At 28.7% G+C, this 25,621-nt stretch overlaps 1 protein-coding gene across 1 annotated transcript in view; it reads left to right on the forward strand.

Moving 5' to 3' along the window:
• The window catches only part of LOC123294101 (tumor necrosis factor receptor superfamily member wengen), a 203,237-nt gene that overhangs the window by 154,877 nt on the left and 22,739 nt on the right, over positions 1 to 25,621 (forward strand). The window lies entirely within an intron of this gene.

A 25,621-nucleotide genomic window follows, 5' to 3' on the forward strand; every position in this document is an offset into this window, starting at 1 on the left:
TTGAATATAATAAATCCATACTCGGGAATACTCGCTGTACATGTATAGCTACTATATAAACGTATAACAAGTTAAAACCTCACCAACAATATGAATCCTCTAGGTGATTACATCACCAGCATATCATATGAACTAGGTGTGATATGACAGACAAATAGGTATGTCCGTCCACTTGTTAAGCATGTAAATAAAATTCATATAGGTGAAGCTGAAATTAGTCCGACGAAAATTTAATTATAATTATTTCAGATTTAGGGCAACAGATAAACTGATATATTGAAGCTCCGTTAGATTATAATATTATTCTAAAACTTATTCTTTTCTATTATGAAAGCGGCCGCCCAGCATTTTTATCGTTCATGAGATTCCTGAGCACCTATAGACTAATCGTAAAACAATTTATCGGAGATATGTATACCTAAATGAAAATGATTATTGGTCAACAATAATTTGACTTAAACAAATACAATTAATTGTAAATCAAGTTTTTTTCATCGTTGTCACATATACTTCCCGCCAGTCGGCACTGTGACCATTAGTTTCCTATTATTACGTAGTTCAAGATATTATATTGGTCGCCATACTTGAAATCCAAATGACTTGAAATTTTGCATCTCCAAGTTTTCGAGGATCCAATGATGATTTTGAAACTGCTGATTCGACCGACTTCCAAATAAATACAATTAAATTAACACAGGCGAAGGAAAGGAAAGGAAGGTTTTTGGCATTTTCTTGGAACTATGTTCTTTATCGCACGTTATCATTCTGATTTGTTTGCTGGTTGAGTGGTAAAACCAATATTACAATATTACAAACTAATATTACAAATATTTCATACAGTAAAAATTAAAAGTAGCTTTAGATTTAAATTCTTTAAAGAAAGTATTTGACTTCAAAAATTAATACTTTAAATTTTCAGAAAAATATCTTGTAAATAAAAAAAGTAATCGATAGATTTATAATGTCCCAAGGTACAAAAGAATTTAGTTCCTACCAGGTGTCCCACGTCACTACTTGTTCTTTCTTAAATACAGTCGAGCGTCTGTTACTCGAAAAGTTTTTTTTTCCACTACAAAACTGAAATTTTTGTATTTATCTTAGCTAGGAATACTAATTTTTATCTGTTTTGTTCCAGGTAAGAGAAATCAAAAGAGGATAACCCAAAGTTGGTAAGTTAAACACCAAAAAGCCACTATCCGGAAAAAATTCACTCAAACAAGAATATATCACGAGAATGGTTCCAAATTTCTCACGGTTAAAAAAATTAATGTAACTAAGTAATTCTAAAACAATTCTAATAATTAATTAATATAATTTAGGAATAGTTTTGAGTTTTCAGCAAAAAGGGAAGATTAATTCTGATGACTCAATCGGCATTTCAGTCGACTTTTTACAAGCTTGTAAGCTTAGCATGTTTGATGATGAATTTTGTTATAACTTCATTAATGAAGACGAAAAATAAGAATAAAATTTATACATATCTACCTACCTTAGTTTTGAAAACATCGAAAGCTAAATAATTGACCAAAATTTTCGATATTTTGAAAATTACTCCAGTTACCGAAAAATTTTGTTACTTTCACTTTTTTTCACTTAATTTTCGTCTTATATTGTCAAGTAATACCTAACATAATTCACCATCAAAATTGAAAATATATAGATATCTTTTTAAATTTATGTCCCGTTTTGTCTCTACCGTGCCCCTACAACCTTAATTAATCGAGCACAACGGGTTTTCTTTATTTTCAATAATTTATTAAGCTTTTAACTTTAATTTATATAGTTTTTTTTTAAGTTTACACTGACTAGTTTTGGAGAAAATCTATGAAAACATATCATTCAACTATCGTTTTACCATAAAATCAATGCTTGCTTTTGAAGTCATATATTTATTTAAATAATCACCCCCCCCCCCCTAAAATTTTCAGAATTAATTTAGACTTAGCCCAACTTCATTTTTTTAAAAATCAAGCTTTTTTTAAAATCGCCGTGGTGCTCGTACATTCTTAATGTTTACATGAACGAAAATTATCAATTTTGTGGTGATCTGAAATTATTTTTTGGAGATGTTTTCTTTCCCAACCAAATTTTCGGGCATGGATCTGGATAATTATAGAAGAAAATTATAATACCGATTCTACAGAAAAAAAACTTTTTAGATTAAAATCTAATTAAAGTTTATGTTATTGGATATCCATAACATTTAACCCGTGTTATAATATATTAAATACTATTTTGTTGAAGTCTGTAAAAGGACTCGACTATAAAATTTAATTTACGTTGATGTGTATACACTATATAATTCATTCACTTTTAATTTACATGTACAAAATTATATTTACATCAGTGTTGTAATTTGGTCTTTTAATGTAAATTACCTTGTTAAATATTTACACCTAGTTTGATTTAAATAATAATTTTTCTCTGGTTTAAATAATTTAATTTTTCTAATTAGTAAACTAATGGTTGATGCTATTAATTATTCAAAAATTAATTTTTATAATCAAATTGTTCTTTTATCCAGACATCATTTTATTTAAAACAGCGATAGTCAAACAGTCAAATAAAAAAGGAAGGCGTTGCTCGCATACAGAAAATTGAAATTTCTATTTTTAAATAATTCATTTTGAGATGTTTACATTTTTGTAAATTTGCACTGTAAAATAAAAATGACTGAATTGAAGTTTTACTGAAGCGTTTGCTTGGCTGATGATGTTCTTAAAACAAGCAATTATTTCTTTAGTCAACGATTTCAATACTTAATTAATTCAAGAAAATAAGTATTTGACCGATTAAAAATTATTTCAACTTGAAAGTATTTATGTAAAAAATATATTTTCTTTCAACTACTAATTTTTTCCCGACTGCGCGACGCAAAGGTAATATGTTTATCAGTCTATGTATGTATTCATGTATGTTTATTTGTTGGCGGCACTCTAGAAACTAAACATATAGACTTGATAATTCTTACGTCAATTGATTTGTCTTAATCCTGTGAATGTCACTAATGACATTGAGGTAACAAAAATTCTATATGATCACAGCCTGGTATCATACTGAGAAAAAGAAAAAAATTAAAATCGACGAAGTATGTTAAATGAAGTTTCATTGAATAGGTATTAAATAGGCAAATCGATTGACTTGAAGAGCATTTAGAATCGGCCCATGATTTGGTTTCTATTCGTTGCGTGCGTAGTCATGGCAGGGACTATAAAATCGATGCCAGCGTTTCCAGTGAAAAATTTTGGCGTTAAAGGAGTCTGTTATGACTAATTTGCAATTCTTTACATGTTAATGTTATAGAAAATGTCAAATTAAAATTATTGAAAAACACTAATTAATAAAACTTAATGCATTAAAAATAATGAAAATAAGAAATCAAATTGCACAAATATTATTTTTCAAATGTAAATTATCATAATTATTTATTTAAATTTATGAGACAATAATATTAAATTTTCAATGTAAATCATAAATGCAATTCATAATTATATATGCATCCATACAATTCTATAATTAAATAAGTGTATCGTTACCATGGAAACGCCTCTAATAAAACTCACTTTTTAAATACGTTTCATGAACTTACAGAAAATATTAGATACAATATTGAGTAATAGATAACATTGAAAACCTTTCAAAAAATTATTTTTGCATAAATAAAACATTTTATTTTCTTCCGAAAATAAAATCATCGTATTTTCATTTCTAATAATTTTAAAAGATATATTATTTCAATTTGACAATATTGAAAAAACATTTATACTATCGAAGAAAACAGTTTTTTACGTATTCGTTGGGTACGTATGGTTGGGACAATAAAATCGATGTCAACGCTTCCAGTGAAAAATTTTGGCGTTAAAGGAGTCTGTTATGACTAATTTGCAATTCCTTACATGTAAATGTTATAGTGAATGTCAAATTAAAATTATTGAAAAACACTTATTAATTAAACTTAATGCATTAAAAATGGTGAAAATAAGAAATCAAATTGCACAAATATTATTTTTCAAATGTAAATTATCATAATTATTTATTTTTTGTGAGACAATAATATTAAATTTTCAATGTAAGTTATAAATGCAATCCTTACAATTATATTTGAATCCATACAATTCCATAATTAAAGTAGTGTATCGTTACCATGGAATCGCCTCCAATAAAACTCACACACGGTGCGAATAAAATGCAAATCAATATTGCTATGTATATATCTATATGAAAAAATAAAGAAAATTATATTTATGCATATATTATATACTCTCAATATCTTTGTTCAGAATGATGTGGTTGTTGTGGGTTTCTTTATTAAATTACATTCAACGAATTGTAGGCGATATAACTACAGGCGGCATACACATATTACTTTACTTGAAAAAAATTGAACAAATAAACAAATAATTCAACGTATTAAAGTGAATTATGCTTTATTCGATGGTGTATTAGACATTGATGGTGTATTAGAGATTGAATTTTGTGCATAAAATATCGTTCAAATCACCACAGCAGTTTTAGAAGCACATAAATTTTAGTGTGGAATATTTTCAATTGCACCAATTCTATAGCACGAATTATACGTTTAATAATGTTGAATTTTAGTTTATTGTTTGAAATATACTCTGTAAGAGGTTACTCTTACATCTGAAAATGCTGAAATAAAATACGAAATAAAACCAAAAGAACTTTATTTGAGAATTTATTCCGCAATTATCTGGAGTACAAACAACCGGCGTTGCTAAGGTAATGTTTGTCTACAAAGCAAAGTCGTATCTATCGAATGTACATACAATCGATAGAAACGCAATTACAATGTCTTCACAACTCGCATCATATCCAATTATCAGATAAATTAAAAATTAAACCAATGCAAAACGCTCAATTAGTCTAATTTTTTCGTTAGGGATATTACACACAAAAAATTCAAATGAAGTTAATACGCCAATTCAATTCTACATCGCAATACGCGATGTGAAGCTCCTTTTTTGTTATGTTATTTGGATCCATTAAGGGAGTGTGAAACTACGTTTTGCAAGAATAAAAATTTTCTGCTCCAAATTTTCGGACTTTTTCCAGTTTTTCACCTTTTACACAGTTAGCACAACTTTTTTTGTTTGCAAAACGTAGTTTCAAACTTCCTTAAGGGGTCAAAATAACATACAAAAATTGCAGCTTTACATCGCCTTCCGAGACTGCCATTTGTACTAGTTTTCGAAAATTTTGAAAAATATTTTCTAAAAAAGTATTTTTCATAAGACTTCACTAGTTGAAGCTACCTACAAATTTTCATACATACCTATCTCTATGTTTTATATTTTTGGAGAAAATGGACACAAGAGTTTTGCCCCAATGAATGTTGTTTATTTTTTTATAAGGAAAATTTTTACATTTAAGCTTTTGCTCTATCTCTAACGGTATAAGCAAAACTCAAAATTTTAAAATTTCTGAAAATCATGTAAATATTTCAAGCATCGTATCTCAAAAACTGTTACACATACGGATCTGTGGATTGGCTTTAATTGTTTCAAATTCAATATACTTTCAAAATGATGGTAGCAACTAATGTCAAAGACTTTTAACTTTTGAATTGAAGATAGAATTGCAAAAACTGAAAAAAGTCCGAAAATTTTGAAGTTTTCACGTATTACACAGTGACACTCCTAAGGGGCCCAAATAACATACCAAAAAAGTAGCTTTACATTGAGTTTTGCGATTTTGGTTGAATTTTTTTGGATTTTACTGGGGCGTATAAAAAAAATCGTGGTCGACACTACATACATTTTCAAGATACTTTCACAATAAAACTTCAATGTCTAACTTCAAAATAAAATACAATTTAAGTTGATAAATTGGGTTGTTAGTTCAAATTCTAGAAAGTATCATTTTATTTGAAAGACCCATCCTATACAATTATGATTTAGTTGTGGTATTGCATGGCATAAAGTTTTGGATTAGCGTCTCAAAATGCAGTGATTGCCGATAGAACTCGCTGATATTCACTCAGCGTTTAGTTTACAACTAATTTCAAATTTTTTAGATTTGAGATCACAAAATAAAATTTTATTTCTTTAAGTTATAAAATGTCTCGATTAATATTTTTAAAAATTGGTGTGATTAACAGATTTTACTAAAATTAGAGAACTTTTCAATATGACGAATTCATTCGCTTAGCACCAGTATTAGTAAAAATATAATAATAATCATTTAGCATGTAAGATTTTTATGCGTCTTGTAATATTGTAAATATACACTACTTGGATTACAAAGGAACGAAAAATAAGAACATAATATAAGAAAGAATTAAGGTGTTTACTGTATACATTTAAAGTTACTGTATTTTTTTTCTCATTTTGGTTTGTTTTGTTGTATAAATATAGGTACCTTTACAAATTTGAAACTGTTTATATATTCAGTGCGTATCATACAAATAACTATTAAAATTTATTATTGGTGATGGTGTTTTTTTTTTTTTTGTTATTTATTCGTTGTATTCGATTAGGATTCCGTAAATAAAAATGTAGTTTCGTAGCCTGTAGAAATCTGCGCTAGTTGAGAAATTGGCAAACGTGGCCATACACAATTTTATCCTACCTCTACGACCTTTCTTATTATACCATGTATATGAAATATACCAAGGAATACTAAGTTTAGTCCCAAGTTTGTATCGCTTAAAAATATTGAGACTAGGTCGTCTGTCGTCTGTCGTCTGTCCGTCTGTCATCACGATTACTCAAAAACGAAAAGAGATATCAAGCGACGTAAAAAGTAAGGTCGTGTTCATTAGACCTATGAGCAACATAGGTCTTCTAAACCGTTACAGATCATCATCATCCTACGGACCCATCTTGTAAACCGTTAGAGATAGAACAAAAGTTTAAATGTAAAAATGTTCTTTATAAAAAAATAAACAACTTTTGTTTGAAACTTTGTTTCGTAAACATCACTATTTACCCCTGAGAGCGCAAATATTGTCAAATTGTATAGTATGTATTATATGGGAATGTCAGTTATATATGTGTGACATGTATGTATGTGTAATGTGACAGAGTAATCAACATTGTCTTTACATGGTATTTCAATAATTAACTCAGTCAATTGTTTGTTTTCACTTGTTTTTAAAGTGAATTTTCTCAAAGCTTTGAAAAATAAGACGAAATACTTGAAGATGTTTACAGAATCAGAAATATTTCAAACTGGAAACCTTAAAAGATAAATAACATGTAGAAAACCTCAAAACGGTCAAAAACATAATAAAAAAACAAAATACTACTACACCCAAGTTCAAGAATTCAATTTTGCACAGTAACACACTATTATCAATCTTCCACAAAAATGAAAATTTCCACCTGCAAAAAAGATTAAAGAATTATTCGTTCTTTGTAAAATCTGACAACGGATCCTCATTTTATGCGTGTTTTACTATACTTGTTACGAATTTGATTAAAGAAAGTTGTGGAGGTAGATTTTGTATTGTATATCCAATCCACTTAAATCTAAATGATATAAAACTTTTAAAATATAATCAAAGACATTTACAAAATTTATGGATCGCTTTTTTAGTTCCATAAAAACGTGTAGAAAATTAAATTAAGATGATTTTACTACTATAACGAAGATATACATTTTGGATCTATTTTGTTTTACATCGTAGACCTAAGATAAAAGTATCACAGGCTTCCGTAAGTTTTTTGTTCCGAACATACTTCTTAAAGCTTCAAAAAGGCATTTAAAAAAATTTTTTACACATAAAATTTTTAATTAGAAGAACGATTGAATAGAAACAAATTAAATTTTCTAATGCTCGCAATAATTTTTATATACCTTTACACCTCAAGCTTTTAACATAGTAATATATAAGTGGCTTTGGGAAAAACTTTTTTAATACTCTTACAAAATTGATAAAATCGTAATGTCCTCCTGGTGAGTCAAAGCACAACTTTGATCTTCTAATAAATAACATTATTAAATTCGTATTCGGTGTATCAAAAAACATTCATTCACCTTAACTCTTAAGTATTGAACTGAATAGATACATCACATTTTTTTTTCGTATGATATTTATGTTCTCAAACTACGAAAACATAAAAATCTCAGCATAGTGCCTAAATTACATAAGCACACAATTCTCTATCCAAAAATTTAGTTCTCTTTGAAATATAACTTATATCAAAATCAAACAAAAATTATTTAAAATTTATAATGAGAACGCAATATTTTTTACGCAATTTAAACATATTTACAACCTTCCGTGTTGCAATTTTAATTTTAAATTATTCAAGTTAAATCATATTTTGTTTATGTGTTCCTACTGTATACAAGATGATAATAATTTTAAAATAATCGTCACATCCTTGCAAGTGTTGAATTTTAATTTTGGTTCGTTTTATTTTTAATACATTGAAGTTTTTGATTAAAAACTTACAAACGAGACTTCATTTTTTTAACTTTTATATTTATATGGGTATATTTGAAAATATTCGATTATTCATCCCCACTTTCTCGCTCCACTTTACCAACCCACATTCAGAAGGTATAAATAAATAAAAATAATCCTTCAAGCTGGTTGTATATCTTGTCAATATTTAAGTTTAATCAATGCACAACTTTTTAAATGTTTGAAACACATCCCTTTCCACCCCTTTTTCAACCTCTTACTCTACTATATTATGAATCACTCTATCTCTTAAAAACAACTACATTAAAATCCGTTGCGTAGTTTTACAGATCTAAGCATACATAGGGACGTGATAGGTAAAAACAGCGGAAAGGGACTTTATTTTATACTATGTATTGATTGATATTCAACGTTGTATATACAGGTTATTTTAACAATTAACTCAGTTAATTGTTTATTTTCAGTTTTTAACTTCCCAGAGGGAGTTAATATAATGGGGCCGATTTTGAAAAGTTCTCCAGTTTTACATAATTCCGCGGTTTTAAGGAAGCAATATCCGAATCAAACCTTTTCAATGTGATGTCTGTGTGTGTGTGTGTGTGTGTGTGTGTGTGTGTGTGTGTGTGTGTACGTATGTGCGTATGTTCGTATGGTCGTTCGGATTCTTTCGCCTCGATTATCTCGCGAACCAGTTATGACATTAACACGTGACTGGACTTCGACGTGTAATCGCGTATTTAAGAACTGAAAGAGTTTTCAGCAGAATTAGTTGTGCCGTTTTTTATGGTAAAAAAAAAAATGGACAAACTGGAAACTGGAGAAAACTGAATAAACAGAATCTGAAAAGTGGAAAAAACACATCATTTATCTATGGAGATAATGATCGTTCCAGCATAAGCTGCAGTATATGTTTGAAGAATAAGATATGAAGACTACCTAACAAAGGCCTTTTTTTTAATGTTTTTTCCCCCTCTGGGAAGTTAGTCGTGTGGACTACAGGGGTCACACTCACACGACTTCAGTACCACACCGACTATGTACTGCCAATTTATTTTTTTAAATTTCTTACACCAATTTCGTATATTGTACAACAATTTTTGAAGTTTTCTAGTTAAATTGTAAATATATATTGTTCAGTTTATTTGAAAACACTACATGAAATAAAATACACTACTATTTGTCATATTTGAAGTTTTCCGTGAATCATGAATTGTTCATATAGAAAATATTGTAAAATTCATGTTTGAACTTTATAGTTTTAAAAACTATAATATACATAGAAACACTTGTGACAATAAGTAGTAAATTTTATCATTGAATCTACTCAAATATTTGTCACAATGCTATTATAATACAGTGCTAGCCAAAATTTTAACACTCTTAACACAATTATGTTACACGTTACATTTCAAGCCTGATTTATTTATTTTTTTATTAAATAAAAAAATTTTCAAACGCAATGATTCTGCAAAAAGGACCATCCCTCGGCAGTAATTTAAACAAAAAAATTAGTAGGGTACCTTACCGATCAATTAAGAGAGTAATTAACTAATTAAAAATACACTAAATAACATCCAAGTAATCACTAAAGCCATCCTCATAACAGGTTATGTTATTTTGTGTATTTTTAATTAATTAATTACTCTCTTAATTGATCGGTAATGTACCCAAATTTTTGTTTTATACAATAATATGTTTCATTAGCTATAACATGCTAAATTCGAATCGTTATCTATTAAGTTAATTTTTTCTATTACAGCCGAGTCATCTTCATTAAGGCACTGCGACTAAAACTTTAAAAACCCAATACCTAAGTAAAACCCACAATAGGAAAAGATTGAGAATATCAACGATTTTTCGCTTCTCCATTTATTTGAAGAAAGTATAAGTTTTTACGATATTTTTAACCCCCGAACTAAAAAAAGGGGTGTTATAAGTTTGACCGCTATGCGTGTGTGTCTGACTGTCTGTGACACCGTAGTGCCTAAACGGATGAACCGATTTTAATGTTTTTGGTACGTTTGAAAGCTAATTTAACGGAGAGTGTTCTTAGCTATGTTTCAAGTGTGATTTTAAATTTTGTAAATTACACTTGTTAGGGAACTGTGCAACTGTGCTTTCCGTTCAAACTTGACTTGAGGATTAGAGAGTTGAAAATTTTTCAGTGAATCGATTTGATGTCAATGAATTTATGTTGAGAGACTCAAGTTTTATTAGCCAATGACCTCCTTCGATTTTGACTGATGGAAAATTCAACAGCAGTGACGGATTAACCATTCATATATCATTTCTATCTTTTTTGTGTGCGTTATAGAATAGTTTACAAAAAGATTAAATATTTTATCTAATATTTGCAAGTTTTACAATTTAAATTTAATACAATTTTCACTTTCACAAGTTTTCAAATTCAAAAGTAGCAAACTATTGACTAACTCTGTACATGTATATATATATTATTATAAAAATATTATGAAGTTTATATCTATAAAAATATGACACTTTTATTACACAATGTCTGTACCTGAATAGAATGAATAATAACAGTCGTCAAATGCTTTTTAAAAGTTTTCTGGTCTGATATGTTAAAAATGTTTTAAAGGATCCAAATAATACAAACAAATTTCATATTGCATATAAAAATACAAAGCTCTATTAATTCTGTTTGCAAAACTTAAAATCCATACTAACACAGAAATAAGACGAACAATAAAATAAATAATTAAAAAAGAAATACCCAACTGTGTTAAATAAAATCTGAAAACGAAGATACGTCCAATAGTATACATAGCGACTTTAATAGTCGTGGCCCATTATTGGAAAGATTTGAGTCAGTCTAAATTTTAATGGGCCCCGATTGTTAAAGTCGCTATGTAAACTGGACTTGTTTCTTCCAGTTCAGATTTTATTTAACACAGTCGGGCATTTCATTTTTTTAATTATTTATTTTATATTAGATTTTTTAGTGTTCCGGCACTAAAAAAAGAACACTCTTATATTCTCTATTAAAACTTTGTAAACCAATTTATTATCCCTAATTAAATTTGAACATATTACTTATACATATTTTTATAATCCCTTTTTAATTTCCTTTATTTTGATATCCTATTTGATAGGTTTTGTTAATTTTTTTTTATTAACGTACAATTATTTTGCTCCAAAAATGCGCCTATTTGTTTTGTTTATTCAAAAACCTATCTATAAGAACACTTGGGTTTTTGAGACAAATATAAGGAAATGTTGAAATCCATTGAGCCGTTTGGAAGATACGAGGAAATTAAGACATTTACAAATATACATACATACATGCCACAAACGTGCGAAAACATAACCACTCCTTGACAGTCGGGTAACAATAGAAAAGTGAAGTACCTTTTTAGAATATTGAATCCAAAAGATAATATGGTGGAAACGCACGGCAGAAATATTTTAACAATAAACACGCATGTATTTCTGGGAATATATTTACATATACATATACAGTTACACTCTCTCTTATTCGGCCTTATTTCTTGTACGACCGATAATCATTTATAATTTTGGTTTTTTTTTTCAAGTTACTTTTGGCAATCGTTTAACGTTTAACTTTGACACCACAAATTTTACAAGTTTTCTTTTCAAATCGAAAAAAAAGTAAAAAAAATCAAATTATTAAAATAAATTTAAATGTTCTTTGCGATGTTTGCTAATAGTTAAACATTTTTTAATTAAATTGATTAATTTATATAGTATGCAATATATTAATATTTCATTAACAGCAGTAATTGTATTAAATAAATAATATTAACGTATGTAGTATATATGTACACGCATCAATAAAAAGCTTTTATACACCGATGAACTTTTCTGGTTGGCCATTTAAATTGCAATGTTGTATCTTGTATATACAGAAAACATGATTTTTTTTGTTGCCATATACAAGATGGGTCCCACGGAACCAAGACCCAATTGGCCTATGTTGATCATTCACGACCTTGACCTCAATTTTTACTTCCTAAACACGCTATAAAAGTTTCAGCTTGATATCTCTTTTCGATTTTGACTAATCGTGATAACGATTACCAAAATTTTGTTCATAGTATCAATATTTTTAAGCGTTAAAACTTGGGACTAAACTTAGTATACCTTGGTATATTTCATATAAATGGTATAAAAAATATTTTTTCTACACAAAAATGTTCCTTGGTGTTATAGGAATAGGAAAACTCTCCTAAAATTTTATGAAGAAATTAGAAATAGAAAGTTATAGTCATATGCGTCTAACGGTACCTGCGTATGATTCGAATCAGTTTCTTTAGATAGCGACGCGTCACTTTTTTTCATAAATAGTTACACGTCACGCGAAAGTGTTTTTCTCGAAACTACGTTTTTCAAAATGGTACGGCGCTTTCTCGTTTTTCTCGCTTCTCGACCTATCTTTAAAAACCAAATAGTTTTTGATTCGTTATAATAAAAACTAGACAATAACCTCTAAAAAGTTTGAAAACCACCCTTGCATTTTTTCTACAGAGATATATTTACCCCAAATAACGGCGTTTTTGAAATTTTAGGGAAAACGTATGTATAAAAACCATAAAAGGATAATAAATAACTTTTTTAAGATTTAAATTAAATGTATCTTTTGGGGGCGCTCTCTGCGTCGGTCAAATTGGACCAAAAATTTTTTTTATATACTATAAAACAGCTCAAAGCTAAACTAAACCATTAAGATATCCGAACATTTCTATACATGCTCGCCAAATAGATTACTAATATAATTAAAATATTAATAATTAAATTTTATTTATGACATTCTCTATGTACAAATTCGGATTAATGTTTAATTTAATAAAATATTAAATAATAAATTAATAATATATGTATATTCAAACTCATATACAGGGTAGGCCGCTAATACTAATCGTGATAAACATAGAATCGAAGATTTTTAATTTTCACATATACAATTAAAAATCTTGAACAAGTATGAAAATAGTTCTATTTTTGAATTTTTTACTTTTTGTTGAATTCCATATTTTGATCCGGAGCATTAAATATTTTTGAGATAGGATATTTCGAAATAAAAATTCATTCTTGGTATAACGTTTTTCTTATATTTGTTGAAGAGTGTCACCGGAATTTCCAGAAGTGGTCGATTTCGAAACTCACTTTGATGAAACTCAATCTAGCCTACATGAAACTACCTATTTTAAAGTCAAATTAAACTTACAAAAAGTAATTAAAAACATACGCAATTTACTCAAAATCAAGCATGGGCGAGTTATTTTAAGTCAAAGTCACCATTGTTATAGCTTGATTGTGTGCCATAAACTTTATTATGTATCTCTTTATCCAAGTCCACATTGCTCATAGAGGTGGAAGCGAGACGGGTATACGACTCTTCTATCTATCTCAGTTTTTCTTATAGTAATGAGATAGGTCGAAAAAAAATGTTGTCTCTCTGCCTTACTCATATTTTTGGTTGTCACTATCTTACTCGTATTTTAGATACAGAAGAATGATGGACATGAAGGACTTCTCTAAGTCACGTTTGCCCATGCCTGCTCAAAATATATTCTTTAAAACAAAATTCTAAAACCATTTTTATTTACGACTCCAATAATTTTTCTACTAATCACAATAATAGTTTTTATGGCATCATAAAAATCAACAAGATTCTAAGTCTTAAAACATTGTACACCCGGCAAGTCAGTCTCAGTCTGTAAGTAATCTACCTATTTTTAGACCAGAGATGTAGTATATTGACACATGCAAAATGCTATAAATTTGTAAATATTGTTTAAACATATAATAACAACTATGCAGGTCATTAAAAATGTTCCAATCAAATTAGAAAATACAATTTTTATAACTATGTTAAATTGAAAACAAACAAAGGGTCCATTAGTATATTGTTTGGTCCACAATGGCGTTAAATATTTTATCATGCTTAGTTCCGGATATAGCCATAGCTACGTATATACAGATATATTACAGACTTTAACCGGACATAGGAGTGGTTCTTTTTTCACACACAAGTAATCAAAATAGACGTTAATAATCAACTAAAAATATTCTAAATTTTATTATACGTACTGATTGAAAATTTACTTAAATAATATATTTTGAGCATAATGGAGCCGGTGATGGAAATTTTCGCAGAATTTAAGCAAGGTTAAGAACACATTTTAACCTAATACAATACATTGGGCTTCCAAGTATACGTTGCAGGGTTTAGCCGCTGGGCCCGAAATTCCGAAAAAAAAAATTTTAATGTACAATTTTCCAGGTGTTATGCATTGCAATAATAATTTTAAAATGTACAAATTGACCAAGGTTGAGCTTTTGTCAGTAGATGGTTGGCACAGTCTTCCATGAGCTTCAAGTCATTGTCTAGGCAAACAATATCCTGATGACCAACCTCGAATTGAACGACGGACACGTCATTTTGTGTGGTTGTATCTATAAATAATTCCGAGTAAAATTGGACATTTTAATCAACCCAGTTTCCTTCAAGAGTAATGCATTCAATCAAATCTTTCTAATTTTCCCTGACTTTTCAAAGCCTTTCTAATTCGTACCATTCAAGGTAGGCATTTGTTTTTCCTCGTAATTCACCAGTCGACGCAAATGTTTTTAGTATTCTTTAAAGTGTACATCAGGAAAATATGGTGAATAGTAATTCGATCTACAATTTTGGCAATTTTTAATAGAAGTACAAGTAATTTTGCTAAACTAACTATGAACTTGCGAAAAAAAACATCTGGATATGCTTCAAGGGCTGATTATAACCAGTGTTTCCGGATGAACAATTAAATCTCTTTAGTTAACTTACGATCGAATTGTTTTAAATTACAGAAAACATGTTTTTCCAACAAGAAAAACATTGTTGTAATTTAAATTTAATACCTTACTATCGTACGACTTGCCAAATGAAATGTAGCTAGGTAATTTACTAATTTTATTGTGTAACCCAATCATACTCACAAATTTTTTCAATTTTATTCTTCTTTTTATTTTATAAATAAAGAAATAAAAATCTAAATTATAAATTTAGATGTTAGTTCTCCACAAAAAATATAGGAAAAGTGATATACTTTCGTAATTTTAAAAGTAAATCAAAGAAGCTATTTAATTACTCTAAGCTATAAAATAAATGATCATTTTATTATGTTAGGTAGATATTTCGTAGTAGAAAAGTATGTTAAAACAATAACATAAAAATTTTGAATAAAAATACAAATGTTTTTAAAAAAAATAATCATATTACGTGAGTTATTTCGTTTAAAGCTTTTAAAATAATTATTACATGAAATGTATTAACATTATAAAAAACATGTTAAAATAAATGTTGATTTAAAGAGTTCAATGTATTTTAATGATGAATTTAATTGAATTATATTTCAAAAATAAAAAATATTTTTAAATAGGTAGTGAAAATGATTTTAAAAACAGTTGCTTCAATGGTCAATTGAAAAAATTTCCATGTATCAAAAGTTAATTTTTAGAGAAAACATGCAGCCATGGACTATGAAATGGCATGGACTAAATTTAAATTTTTTTATTTTTAAATATATTTTTATAAATTATAGCTCAAGAATTAGTATGATGTATGAGCTATATTATTTTACAGTTTCATTTAAATCCATTCGCTAATATTTTCGTGAAAGCGTAACAAACACACAAACATACAAACAAACATCCTTAGGTTAGGTAAGGTTACATTGGCTGTCCACGAATGACACACTTAGGCTATAGAACCCATTGCGATATCATATATGTGTTTTACCACCATTTGCAATATTATTTCCGCTGATAATATCATTTATCAGTTCCTCATTTCAGAGGCTGAGTGCACTTACTTCATGCATATACCATGCACTACTCCAGCAGCTATCACAACTATTAATTAAACTAATTTTGTTGCGACGGGGGGAATCGAGCCCGTTACGCCTTAACCAACTTAGCTAATATGGCGACAACAAACAAAAATCCTTACCTTCATATTTATAATATATAGGGATAGGGATAGGGATTACAAAATTTGAAATGAAAAATTTGAAGGTAAACAAAATCTATTCTACTCTAAACAGCATGATCCAAGTTATAAGAATTTTATAAAATCGTAGATAACCTTAAAATAATGATAATTTTTGATACACTTATAGCCGGAAAAGCGTCCTTATTTAGATACATTTTTATGAAATGGTCAAAAAGTTTGATTAGAAAAATTGGAAATTTGAAAGTATAAAAAGGATTATTAATTGTTGAGAGCTTTAATTTGTGAAACTTCATAATTTTAGGATTTGAAGAAAAACTTCCAATTTTCTTAGCTTAGCCCACTTATATTTTATTTTAATATTTTAATAATTTAAAACATGACATGTTTCGTCTAATATAGACATTTTTTAACTGTGAAAAGTATTCTTTATGATTAAAACTCATTTTGACTTTTTATCACGTTATGGAAGGATCCATACCAAATTTCCAATTTTTTTAACAGCCATTTGGGCAATTTTCACAATAATATCCTTTTATTCTTAAATTTCAACATTATAGGTCTAGAAAAGGATGATTTTCTGACTGTAAGTGTATTGAGAAATTATCATTATTTTAACTTTATCTATCACTGGATGAAGTCCTGCTTTAAAAACTTATACCACCCAATATACAATCCATAGGCAAAAGAGTCAAGAGCCAAAAAGAAAATTGTTAATTTGAACAGGGAAAACTATAAAAAAACAGATTTAACAAAACACATAATAAGAATTATTAATTAAATATCATGTCATTTTCATAACTTTCTCTCAATTTTCTTTTCTCAATATTTTAATACGTATTTTAAATAGTCTTTTTTTCATTTCGTAATGTATACATGTTTTTGACATATATTATCGACATTAAATTAATGTTTTTTAGGATTCTGTACCCAATTATCAACTTAATATGTCCCCAAAATTTAATTTCATAGCACTAAACCAGCTATCCACTTATCGATTAAAATGGTTTCCTCCGTATGAGTACGATTGTTTCATAATCACATTTATTCGTGAAAAATTATTGTTATTGCACTATAAACGTTAGTAGACAAAAAAAGGAATTAATTTCAAACTTATTTTCATATCACTGTCTTTACATGGTATTTAAACAATTAACAATTATTCCAATTCACTTGTTAGAAAAAAAATCAAGTACCACTATTTATGTAGCCTTCAATATAGCAGTCCAACTCACACTTCCCTACTGTTTTTATATTATTCGTTTTTTCAGCATTGTCGAAGAAAAGAGAACAAGTGTGTTGTTGATTATTCTCAATTTTGTGGGAGAGGCGAATTCTAATATCATCATCAATATGACAATCAATTCTTATTAGAATATTAATTGAATTTTTTTTAATATTTAATATTAAAAATGTCATTTACAATTTATGTAATTTAAAATTATTATTTTTAAATAATAGTAAATGAAACCCGTTAAAAAACTATCGATTAAACCACTAACCATATCTGCAATTTTTCTATGGAATTTTTTATATTTTTTAAGGGTATACTTCAATACATATATAATACTAATGAAGTCATAGTCGTAATGCGAATGAAGTCGTAAAAAACGAAGAGGAAGTGTCTCAAATTAGAATTACAAGTATATAAAACATTAACTACATTTTACAGCAAAATTTTCCATCATTTTTAATAACTTTAAACAACGATCATTTAAGAATATTATTATACCCATGATAAAAGTCTGCGCGTAACGTATATCGTAATGTGTTTATGATTCGATTCAATTTCAGTATCTATTTGGCATATAAAATGTACTAAAGCAGACCACATACACATGAATTAGGTATTCGATTATCTAACAGAATAGTTTGTATAAATGATTTAGCACAATTATCTATGATGTCCAAACAAAAATCTAAGTACTACGTTAGGTTAGGTTAGATTACATTTACTGTCCACGTAGGACATACTTAATCTATAGAGCCCATTGTGATACCATTTATGTGTTTTACCACCTTTCCGTTGATAATTTCAGAGTGCACTTCTTTCATGCATATAGCATGCACTACACCAGCCCATCACAATTATTAATTACATTAATTTTGTTGCGACGGTGGGAATCGAGCCCGCTATCCTAAGCATACCGCGGACGGAATTGGTAACACCATAACCAACTTAGCTAATAGGGCGAATCTAAGTACTAACTTGTCAGTATATAATCCAGCTAATTAAAAGCCTGTTGTTGCCTAGGTTGAACTGATAACTTTATTTATTTAACACTTAAAACTACCGCATAATACGCCGCCTGACTTCCGTAACCAATACAGCATATGACATGATAGGGAAATAATCCTATAATGATCCCACTAATAGAAAATGTAATTTATAAATCAAAGAAGGTACAGAGAAAAGATATTGGAAAATACCTAAAGAGTCCTAGACTTGACTGTATACATGTGTATGAGAACCTTTATAACTTATTGTAATAAAATTGTCATTACTATCAATTACATTTATTTTATTCTAATAGTAATACATAGACGACATTTCCTTGGTTCATAAATGACACTTTTATCTATCTCTTCTTAACCTCTTATCCTCGTTATAATATTGACTTTGTTTGTTCTGCGGTACAAAAAAATTTTTTGTATTTATTATATTTTGTCTATTGCATTTTTGTATAATATAGAATTTTCAAAGAAGACAAAAAACATCTACATTTGTGATTGAAATAACAACAATAATTATTTCTGAATTAAATTCTTACTGTGCCAAGTTTTATGCCAACTCTTGGCTGGCCATTGTTTTAGTTAATTCACAATTGAAAGTATTTATAAGTTCAATTAAAAATAGTTGTTACTGAGCATGGTGATTAAAATGAAATTGTTAGGGAATTCTTCTGTTAAACAAAGAAATTGTGTAAAGATTTTTGATTTTTTTTTTAAACATACATAAATTAATTTCATTGAAAATTGTGTTAAAATTTTTCGAAAAAATTTATTTGATTCAAACTTTTTCTGATTTATTTGAAATCTATCCTAGGATACAATAGTTACCAAAAGCATAATAGTATCTTCGGTCTATAATCTTGGGAAAACTTAATACTTAATGAAATTAATGTCGTTAAAAAAGTTTAAAATTAAAGATTCGCTGTTATGTACCAGAGTTTAGGTTTAAAAGTGGGCCTGTCTTTAACTCAGGCAGTTATTGGTAGGGAGCATAGTAGATGGAGGGAAGCAGCAAAGTCAACTGCAACGCTATCATCTTATAAAATTTGAAATGAATCATGTTTTATATTTTAAATATGACTAGTTTTCTGGAATTCTGGAAATATGAGACGAAATTGCATAAAAATTTTTAAATGTAAATTAACGAAATCATTTATTTAGATTTGTTAGAAAATAGTTTTATGTTTTCAACGTAAAACATATAAACAATCCATAGACTTATGTGTCCATCCATACAATTATATTAATAAAACTCATACACGGAGCGAATACATACATCGACTTAACAGTGGAGATGTCCTGTTTTTACCGATCGATCGTGAATCATACTAGCTATCTTTATTGGAGGTTTCACGCTGTCCTTGCCTGCCTTAACCTACAAAAATTTGATTTCACACGCTCAGCTCCATTGACACCATCAATTATCATATTTGATTTTGCTGTATTCCACAACTAATTACCACCTTGATCTTTTCAAAGAATATCAGACTATTTCAATTCAAATGAAATTTATTTGCTTTTAAAATTATTAAAAGACATCATTAGCAAAATGAAGAATCCACTTCATTTATCCCACTTAGATGCGCACTGTGCTATGTTTATTTTAAGGACTCTTCAAAAATTATAAAATCCTCCGACATATAATATGTATGTAGTATATGTGTTATGTATGCAAACACAATTTTAACTTGACTTTTTAAGATAGAATACCAACGAATAGAAAGAAATTTGTATAAAACATAGATATAGCATATTGTTATAAAAAATTTACTTGGTCAGGTTTTAATCTCTCCTCTAAAGGTGATATTCACCACACCTTGTAAAAAAAACTCTGATGTAAAAATAATTTGATCAAAATAATTCCATTCAACTTAATTAATTATTTAAAAAATAAACACGAACAATGCACGTTTTTAATAAAACTAATAATAGACTTTTTTAATTACAAAATGGTTGCCATTGAAATACAAATAAACGACCTTTAAATTGAATATTGAAATTGAAAAATAATATTTAAATTAAAAAATGAATATTATTTGCAGTAATTAGTTTACGTATATTAAAATATATATGTATAGAAGGTAGGAACACATTGGCAATGTATAATCAATTGTATCCTGTTTATTTTAACGTACCTACCATGTGTACATGATGTTCAAATCGTTATAAGATGTATGATTTTTCTGAGATAAAATATTCGTTGCCCAGAATTTTTAGGTTTTTCAATCCTTCAACTACCCTAAAACCAACAGCCAAATGCTAATAATTTTTATATGAAGCAGGTTAGGCTAGGTTAGGTTAGAGTGACTGTTCTGCGATGGGACACACTTAGACCATAGGGTTCGTTGTGATACCGAAAAATGGTTGGCCCATCCCCGGCCACTACTCCATGAATCATTGGGAGCTGTTTAAGAACAGCAGGAGTGCATTGACGTCGACGGACTCTAGGTCGGAGAGGTAGTTCAAAGAAGGGGTTGGCTCAAGTAAGTCCATCTCCTCATGGCAAGAGCTGGGCACTGACAGAGATTATGAGACATTGTTTCCCCTTCCTCGCCACTGTGACAAGTCCTGCAGTGATCGTGATACACTGTCAGGCCCAGGCGTTCAGCATGCTTGCCGCCCAACCAGTGTCCTGTAATAGAAACAACAACTTGGCTAACAGAGGCCCTTAGAAGGGATATTAGATCTTAAGATATTCTCTTTAAGGAGCAGCTTGTAGTTCGCGAACGGAACTCCCAGATGCCTATTGATGCTTGTGTCCGACAGCATTGTGACATTTCTAGCAAGCTCGTCGACTTCATAATTTCCTGGAATGTCTCTGTGTCCTGGTACCCATACCAAGTTTACATTCTTTTGTTCCGCCAGCTAATTTAAGGACATTCGGCAGTCCTACGCTATAAAATTAGATAGACTGAGCTGAAGAATTTAAGGGCTGCTTGACTGTCGGTGAAGATAGTAATGTTACTGCACCTAAAAGTGTTCATTCTTATACATTCACATACCTCATGAATATACATCACTTCTGCTTGATACACGCTTCAGTGATTCGGTAGCCGAAATGATGGACGCAGATTGAGATTTTCAAAAAAGATACCACAACCCACCCTAATAATACTAATTATATGAAGTAAAACGGAGATAATAATAAATTTTTACCGTCAAATTCTGAACTAAAAGCGATTCCAAAAATCAGATTCATTTAACGATTTGGTGAGTAGTTTTTGTGATGTTGTCTATAATACATTCCAAATTATTTTATTTCGAAGCGATTCGGGGACTATTTCGAAAGTAAAAGTACTACAATACAAACTAGTAAACATTTTTCGTCCGTTAGTCATAATCAAAAAGTCGTATAATAATTACCTCTTGAATTGAGAGTATTTTGTTCTTATGAATGGAGACTTATTTACTACGTTGTGTCTATAAATTAACTTTAATAAAAGTAATCTATTTTAAAATCACTTTATTACAATTGATTTTCAAATATATATTTATTATTGATCGAAATAGATCGATAAACACTTAATAATATATGTTGATAATAAAATTTTACAAAAACATTTTACGAAAAATCAATTATTTCATCGGCAATGTAGTGTGAATTGATTGACTGATTGCAAATATGTTAATGTGTTTTACAAATATCCGGTTGTATTAAAATAAAAATTTTATTTTCATCGCAATTACTATACTTGAAAAACAGATATCCAAAGTAACAGTGAACGGTTGTTTGGAAGAACGCAATGGAAAACGAAATTTTGTTGTGTCGCAACAGCTTTTGTATTGGACCATGCTGTAACATCTAGCCGGAGGCAAATTTTCTTTTGCATAGAATATGGTTTTTGTTTGGTAGCAGAAGTCATATTAATTATACTATGCGACATAATTTTTACATCCAGAATAATATTGCTATTTTATATATATTATTAACTATTTTCAATGAAATATAACTCGCGGTGGCTACCGAATTCTTCTATGACATGATAAAAAAAAATAAACTAAACAAAACAAAACAACTTGTGGATCAGTTATGAAAATTAAACCGCTAAAGCTGTAACAGAAACCATTTAACATTTAAAGACGTCGAAAAATGAAAATATTAATTGCAAGGCGTTATCCATAATTAGAGTAAAGTCTTGAGTAAAGTCATGAAGAAATAAAAATTATGTCATGTTACAATTTTAGTTAGCTAAACCTTTTCCCGTTCGTTACCTTCTATAATAAATAATTGAGGATATTTGAAAATAAAAACTTCCTAGTTACCTTACCGATAGCTATAACACGCTGAGCCAGTTACATGTTTTTATGTTCAGAATTAAGCCTTGAGCCTAAAAGCAGCTCTTCTTTTTTGAGTACCTGCCATAGTATATGAATGAGGATACCTGGAACTCTAAATTTCCCAATGATTCACCCTGGCTTTGACATTCCTTTAAAAATATTTTTATGTTCAGATGCACTTGACTAAATTTTTATCGAACTTCGTTAGCTTAATGCAATAACGAATAATCGAATTATTATTATTTATATATATATTTTTTTTAAAATAATTTCTAAAACTGTAAAAAGAATATTGAACTGAACAATACGCATGACGATAAAATTTCTTTCCTGAAACATTGGAGACTCGATTCAAAACGGATTCATTCTCGGTGTGCTTTTTTCTGTGATTCCATTGTTTATTTTATTTTTTCGCGTATTTTCTTTCCCGACACAGGATGAATTAATTTGTAACACGCCCTTTTATAGCACAAAGTAAAAATAAAGAACTTGTTTAAAAAAATATTTACTCGAAAAATATTCTAATGGAACTTCCGATAAAAGTTTCTGCTTTTAGTCTATCACTTACAGAGTATAGAGTCTGGTTGTGGATTTTATGAAAATCATTCAAGAAAATTAAAAAGATTTTCATTGTTAGAAAATTTCTTTTGATGTACAAAAAGGCGATCAATAACATGTTTGAATGGCCATCCGTGTTCAAAATTAAATTAAAACATAAAAATAGAATAAAATAATACAAAAATAAAAAGAAAGAATACATTTATTAAAAATCATTGAAGCAAATAAATAAAATGTTTAGAGCAGAAACTTTCTCATAAAAGAATGATTTTGACAGTTTTATTTAGTGTTCACTTTTGTGTTGGTGTGTGATCGATTAACAAATACGGGAAACGAAAGTGTTCTTTCTACATAAACAGTTTTTATAAACAGTTAAATTTACTAAACTTTTTTTTATCATTTAAGGGTGTACGATCATAGTATTCGCTAGAGATGAGCGACATCGAATGAGTAAAAGTATAAAACGCCTTGTTTACAAATATAGAATGACATTTTACATTATTTTCAAAATTACACACTTATCATATTTTTCGATATAACAATTTTCAAACCATCCCAGAACGTCTAAATAAGTTTTTAAAATAAATTAATGTTACTTTTCTTAATTCTCATAACCTTTGTTTTGATTTTTCGTGAGATTGCTACAATGGGAATGACTTGAGACATTTATAAATAAAAGAAACCCAATTAAAAGAAACCCAATCGAAAGAAATGTAATTGAAAGAAACCTAATTGAAAGAAAACCTAAACCTATCATGTCTAGTCCAAATGTGGTTTAGCCAACTACAAGAAGATTGTTGTTACTAATAGACAGAGAATTTGAAATAAACTAATTGATTATTTTTATAATAAGTAGGATGTTTTTGTACTTTTATAACAACCATTGAAAGCGCAGTTGGTAGAGCAGTGGACTTAAGGCACCAAATTAAATAGTAAACCATATGTTGCCGATTCAAATCCGACTCGAAGAATGTAGTTGTGACAATCACATCACTTTTTTGTTATAATATTTATAAGTGGTAAAACCAATAAGAAAAAAATTGTTAAAACTACGTTGTATTTCAAAACAACAATATTTGAAATTTATATTAAACAGAATACATATTACTTTCATACAAGTCATGTGTTCGTGTCAACTTCAAAAATCAACGCCGTACGGTAGTTAAAAAAAACTGGTCAGATTTCTATGTTCTCAAACCTTGAAATTTTGGAACTTTTTATGAGGCTTGCAAAAAGTTTCTCAGAGATAGGATCGGATCACTGTAAAAGAAATAACTTAAACTGTGATCGTAGTTCTTTAAGACAGTTTTTATTGTATAACTCGATATGTTTTAATACAGTTCAACAGATTGGTAACAAATTAATTTAATCAATTCAAATGAAGAAAAAACTTTTATTCAACAAGAAAGTTTGTAATATTGATTACAATGTTTTTTTTACTAAAGATTATTCAATCGGGAAATTTTAAAGACAGTAGATAAAATCTAAAGGATAAATTAAACTTTTACGCCAGGGTTCATTAGTTATATTAATTAATTCTAAAATATTTACCAAATCATAAAAATGTTTCAACTTTAGTTTAAAACAAAATATCGAATGGAAAAAAAAAAAATTATAGTTTATTTTAAGTGATTAATAACAACGGTAATCAATGGCGTTTTCCTTCTCTCGACATTTCACAAATTCCCGCTGCTATATTAACTCACTTCGCATTGCAAGAACAAATTTACTTCTTTTATTGAAATGACTTTTTAAAGATGTGAGATGACTGCAGTCTGTGATCATATTATCTTTAAAATAAGTGAAAACAAACAATTGACTGAGTTAATTGTTGAAATACCATGTATAGACATTGTTATTGACGCAATCGTTTGTTTTTTAACGCCACGTAAATAAAGAAAGATATCCACTCTTAAATAGCCACACATAACTGATATTCCCATATTAATACACAATATAAAATTTGCACCTAATTAGCGCCCTCGTGGGTTAAGAATGATGTTTACAAAAAAATGTTTCAAACAAAAGTTGTTAATTTTTTTATAAGGGACATTTTTTACATTAAAACTTTTGTTCTATCTCTAACGGTTTACAAGATGGGTCCTACGGACCCAAGACCCAATTGACCTATGTTGCTCATTTACGAACTCGACCTCACTTTTTACGTCCTAAAAACGCTTGATATC

This window comes from Chrysoperla carnea, chromosome 2, assembly GCF_905475395.1.
Source record: "Chrysoperla carnea chromosome 2, inChrCarn1.1, whole genome shotgun sequence".
NCBI lineage: Eukaryota > Metazoa > Arthropoda > Insecta > Neuroptera > Chrysopidae > Chrysoperla > Chrysoperla carnea.